Source organism: Atta colombica, unplaced genomic scaffold (assembly GCF_001594045.1).
Source record: "Atta colombica isolate Treedump-2 unplaced genomic scaffold, Acol1.0 scaffold55, whole genome shotgun sequence".
NCBI classification, from domain to species: domain Eukaryota; kingdom Metazoa; phylum Arthropoda; class Insecta; order Hymenoptera; family Formicidae; genus Atta; species Atta colombica.
Genome location: NW_017259545.1, coordinates 2,777,864 through 2,783,667, shown reverse-complemented (window position 1 = coordinate 2,783,667; position 5,804 = coordinate 2,777,864).

The window sequence follows — 5,804 nt, the reverse complement described above, 5'->3', positions numbered from 1 at the left end:
ATTGGAATACTACGATATATACAGGATGTCTCAGAATTATCGTCACTCCTTTCATTTATGGATTCCTTCACCGATTTTTTTCCTTGAATGTATAAATTTACAAGTATTCATATTATTTATTTCTCACAATATAATTTTCGAAACTGAATAAGACTCTCAAAATAAAATTTCCAAGGTTTCGCTTATAGTGTTCGAAGGTAACGATTCATTTCTATCGAAGAATCAATTTCAAATCGATCAAAGAATTCGCGGATGAAAGAAGCTACCACAATTCTGGGATATCCTGTATATATAGGTACACACGTGTATACATTATACATTACAGTGTTGGTTATCTGATATTACTGCATAATTATGGTTACGACGCGATTATTATTCATTTGAATTATAAATTTATTATTGACATTGTCACTGCTGTCGCCGTTGAAATCATCGCTTCACCGTTATCACTTGTACTATCGCTATCGTGAAACACGAGGCGCATACGTGTTCGGCGCTATAGTGATTTTCAAAATGATACGACACGCGGGTCAAATTAATAAACTCGCATACGCTATATATACATATACAATTGCGATCGTTGCTTGCGCTACGATACGACGAGGGTGACACGATAATGATGATTCAGAACGCGATTGAAGTCGCTCCCGTCTATCCTTTAATTGTAGAAGCGATTCGTTCTACGAAATGCGATGAGAATAATAAACGTGAGTGTGAACGCGAAGAATGAATTAAAGGACTTCCCTTTCGCATACACGAACTTTCACGGACCATCCACCTTTCGGATAACAGTCTTGACTTGTGCCTTGTTTAGACGTTTCCAATCATTTCCAATCAACTCGCGCTTCGATTCGCACATCCTACACTCAAATAAACTCACCCCTAATGTTGTTCTTTTATGAGAGAAATATTTGATAAATCCAATGCGATCGCGCGCGTCTCCGCTGTCGTCCTTTCTTTCAAAGAAATGGTCTTCCTCGGTGACTTCTTGTAGACGAAGAAATTGATTCCTCGTGCTTTCTCAATGGCGTGATATAAATTTTTAAAAAATTGTCCTCATCAAATTAATTAATTTTACCCTGAGAACCGCGACATTATTTCAAATTGATCTATTTTAGAATGACTTGGATATGCGGACATCCTATTTATTTGTTTGAGAATATACCACCGTGCCGACACGATATACATTTTATATCCTTCCATAGATACACGCAACAGTTATTATCGTATATGCGTAAAACGCGAGTTTTTAATTGCTCTTTATACCATTATATACATCAAAGTGAGAAAAAAATGTATAACATACTAATACATGCGTTTTATACATGTACAGTGCTTCGTGACAAACTATAAGCTTGAACTGAAAACTATGTAGGTAAGATTCACAAAAATATTATTTAGACACCAAAATTCACTTTTGCCTTTAATCTGTTTTTAAAACTGGTATCTTATTCATTCCATTTAAAAAATAGATTCTTATAGAGTTTTAATTTGACTCAGTCATTGAGCTATCTTTAAAAGAAAAAGTAATAAGAAAAAGATGTCTAAATTATTATTAAGATAAAATTGACTTCTCAAGTTTCTCAAAGAGCTTGTTGTACACGCATAATATAATTTATCATGTAATCGCGCAACCCTCTGCATATACAAACACGCATAATATTATACACGCAAAGCCTGTATTTTCTGCGTAGCCTCATTTCATCCTATATGACACACACACACACACACACACACACACACACACACACACACACACACACACACACACACACACACACACATTTGTGATAAGTAAACCGTTTAAGCGGTATCTTATTATCGTAACAGAATCGTTTAACTGCGAAAGCGTCTTTCAGAGAAGTTCGCGCTTCTGTGCAATTGAGCGTGATCTGTAATCTGTAATCCTTGTTTTTTTCTTCTTTTTTTTTGTAAGCAACTGAACTATCGTGCTGTGTATGATTCTTCGTGGCTACGTTGCGTTCCGTACGCAAACTCGATACTCTCATTACATCCCTTGATTCTTATGTTTAGCGTGGAATCAGGCTTCGTTTGACAAGCAGAGACTTTATCGGATTCAAGTGTAGAGTATAATAATTATCGTTATTATGGAAATTTGAAGGTAAGATTTGCGATTTATAATTTTCCCGATTGTAAATGCAATACGGAACAATTTGTCGAGAAATCTGCGTTCTTTTTCTTTTAGCATCCTAACTTACGACAATATCGTTATCACCGCGTTGCAAAGTCTAGTGAGCCTTACTGAGTTTTTTTAACGTATTTTCTAGTATTATCGTTATTATTTTCCTTCTCTCATCGGCGAAAATCCCGAGGAAAGAAAAGAAACAAGGAAAAAAATAGAACTTTCGGGGACTCCCCTCGCGAGTCGCATCGAATGCAACTAATCGAGTTTCTCTGAGAAACAATTTTATGTACCTGTTACGACTGATTATTATCATGTTGTACATCGCTAATAAGGACAGCGAGAAAGAGAATACGTGTATATGTATGTACATACACATGCCCATATGCGCGCGTATGTATATATATCTATATAGTATATTATCGTACTGTTACGATTGTTTTGTAACTATCGTTATATGTCATTGGCTGCTTGTTACCGACGGCTTGCGATCGGCTAATTATACATCGTTGAACTGTATGTACATATCGAGTTTTAAAGAGGACATGTGGGAAGCGTGCGTACGAAGCAAGTCAGTTGCACCATGAGTTAACTCATTTCTATTAGAAATTTGAATTGACAATCCTCATTAAAAATTCACTTCCTTTTCGTTATAATGAAATATACGTATAAGCGAGACTCGATTGCACGGATAATTTTCGTGCAATGATTGAATTACAGAAATCCAATTTAATACTGGAAATTACTTATTAAGTAATAAAAGCACTATTGTTCAGTGGTTTTAATTAATTTTCAAAATAAAATAATTTCCAATAATGAATTGACGATATTAAACTATTTATTTTGAGTATTAAAAGCTCTGTTGTTCAATGCTTTTAACAAAATAAATAACAAATTTCATTATCTTGCAGTATAAAATTTCTGTAAAGAAACGACATTTTGATCCCTGTTCAATCAAGCTTCCTGTGGCAATGATAATTGACGCAGGATAATTGGAAAGATACAATTAATTGCGACTGTGCTGACCGATATTGGCACAACGGACCTACATCGTACGTATGCATTGTGGTCTCAATTATTTAAGGCGTGTAACATTCGCCTGCATATCACTTGCACGATTGTTTTTTGCAAATGATGCGCGGAAGATAGATATCTTAATGCTCTCTTTAACGAACGACTGAAAATTATAAAAGAAAGAAAAGACATGTCCCGAGAGAGATGTATGTATGAAGAAGTCAGGTCTTATAGATACATTAATATCGCCATTAACGTATTCTATTGAAAGATTCCCTTGTTCTGTCATAAATTCCGCTTCGATTGTATCCTATCGAGAACTCGAGTGTAGGATATTTCTCACAAATATTAAATTGTTCATTTAGTCTCTCTCTCTTTCTCTCTCTCTCTCTCTCTCTCTCTCTCTCTCTCTCTCTCTTTCTTTTTCTAATAATTTCGCGCAGCAATATCTGCGAAGCACGGCGTGATCGCATTTCCCTATTTAATAACTGTACCTGTCTAAAGCGTGTCGTTTAATTAAATCTATTTTCTACGCTCTGTGCCAGCGTCGTGTTTGGCGTTTTACATGAATAGATAAGGGTTCCAGAACGCGCGACAAACGCGGCATATTGCTGTCCGGAATACGACCGGGCGGTAAAAAGAGAACACACATTGGAGATTGCGACTCTTTAACCTTTTCCAAACAAAAAAAAAAGAAATATTATAGCCTTAGACTCTGTTTCTCTCGTTCCTTTCACGCGAGCGTTGCCCGGTGGATGTGATCGTATCTTCTTGAGAATGAAAATCGTACAGAAAATATAATAAATACATCGGAAATGTGTGCGTATGTGTGTATGTGTGTGCTTCCCATCCAATTTTGCAGATCTGAAGAACCGGATTCATGTTTCATCATACGTAAATAACGCTTAAAGGATTAAGAAACTCATTAGACACGTTAATGATTGCCATAAAAAAATGCTAATAATTATGATTTTTTTTACATTAAAATGGTTGGCTTTTAACCAGAAGTATTCAAGAAAAATGCTTGTTTGCTGAAGGAAGTACAAGAAAACATGTCTCGATAAAAATTGTTCTCCGATTCGTAATTAACCGAGATGTCCTCGCTTTATCGTTCCATAATACATGCAGAAAAATCTTTTGGTAAGTAATTACTAAAACGCAAAATGTTATGTCATAAATGTTATGTCATAAATAATCCGGTGAGTTCGAAAAGTGGGCCTTCAAAAATGATAAAATGAAAGTCTGACGCGTCGAATCACATGTTCTCCAGATTTTATTTTACAAAGTAATCCGAATTTTTCGCGAAGAAATAGAAATTTGAGAAAGAGAAGTATCTTCGGTACACTCGTTATTGAACACGTTGCTCTAAGCTCGTTGTTGTGTCATAAAATTAAAGCAAGAGAGAGAGAAAGAGAGAGAGAAAGAGAACGAGAGAAAAATAGAAGAGTCAAGGAGAAAATCCTTGGAGCACATCCATTGGGCGATGCCGTAAGCAACGCGCGAGAATCGCAATAACTTCTCGCGACATTCAACGATGATGGAAAAGAACTGTACATACACGTGCGTTTATTATTATCTACTTACTATTACGAGATTTACTCCTAAGATCTTTTGACTAAAATACTTTATAGAAGCGAGACTCTGATCACGCATGGAAAACGACAAAAAAAAAGAGCGAGGACTGCATCGCATTGTTTAGCGCCATTGTGACTCTATCTCCTTCTTAAAAAAATAAGTATATACATATATATGTATAAGCATATACACACATATATGTATATACTTATTATATTTGTTTATATATACATAAATACATGACACGCGCGTATATTAGACGCATCGGTACTATTATTATTATCATTATTATGGTTACACGATTCTTATCATTATTGATATCGTCTTCACTATTATAATTATCATTGTCGTGTGAAGAGAATACGATGAGTAATTATTATAAAATAAATAAAAGGAAATCTTACTTATACATAATTATAAATACGTCATGACGATATATTCGTAACGATTAATTATTACGATAACATAACGACATTATTATTACTATTATAAATAACACCCTATTCCCATCTGTTGTGAATGTTTACGTTGTTTTATGATATTTAGAATATTCAAAAAATAAAGTCTATAATTTCCATGAAAAAACTTTTATTGCATGTCGTTAAATACTTCCTATTTATCATATTTACGAAAGTTGAATGTTAATAGCTTAATTATGACATTCCGTATTTGATTTCCGTACATTGATTTTATTGATAAATATGCGCACTTATTTCTGAGATTTATAGTACATATATATATATATATATATACACACACACACACACACACACACACACACACACACACACACACATCGATTTCTTCATTATCTACTAAAAGAAAAGTCGTTTTATATTATATAATATATATAACATAAACTGTAAAACTAAATGTGAACATTTATCGCATATTAAAACTAAGGTGTGAATACGAATCTAATTATTACTGAGAAGTAGTGTCGTTAAAAAAATATTTTTGTTATGGAAATTATTTATATTTATTATTCAGAATCAAAACGTACATATTATATAGTGATAAATTTTTATAGATTAATGAAAAAAATTTCGCATAATATGATTCCATGATTTAC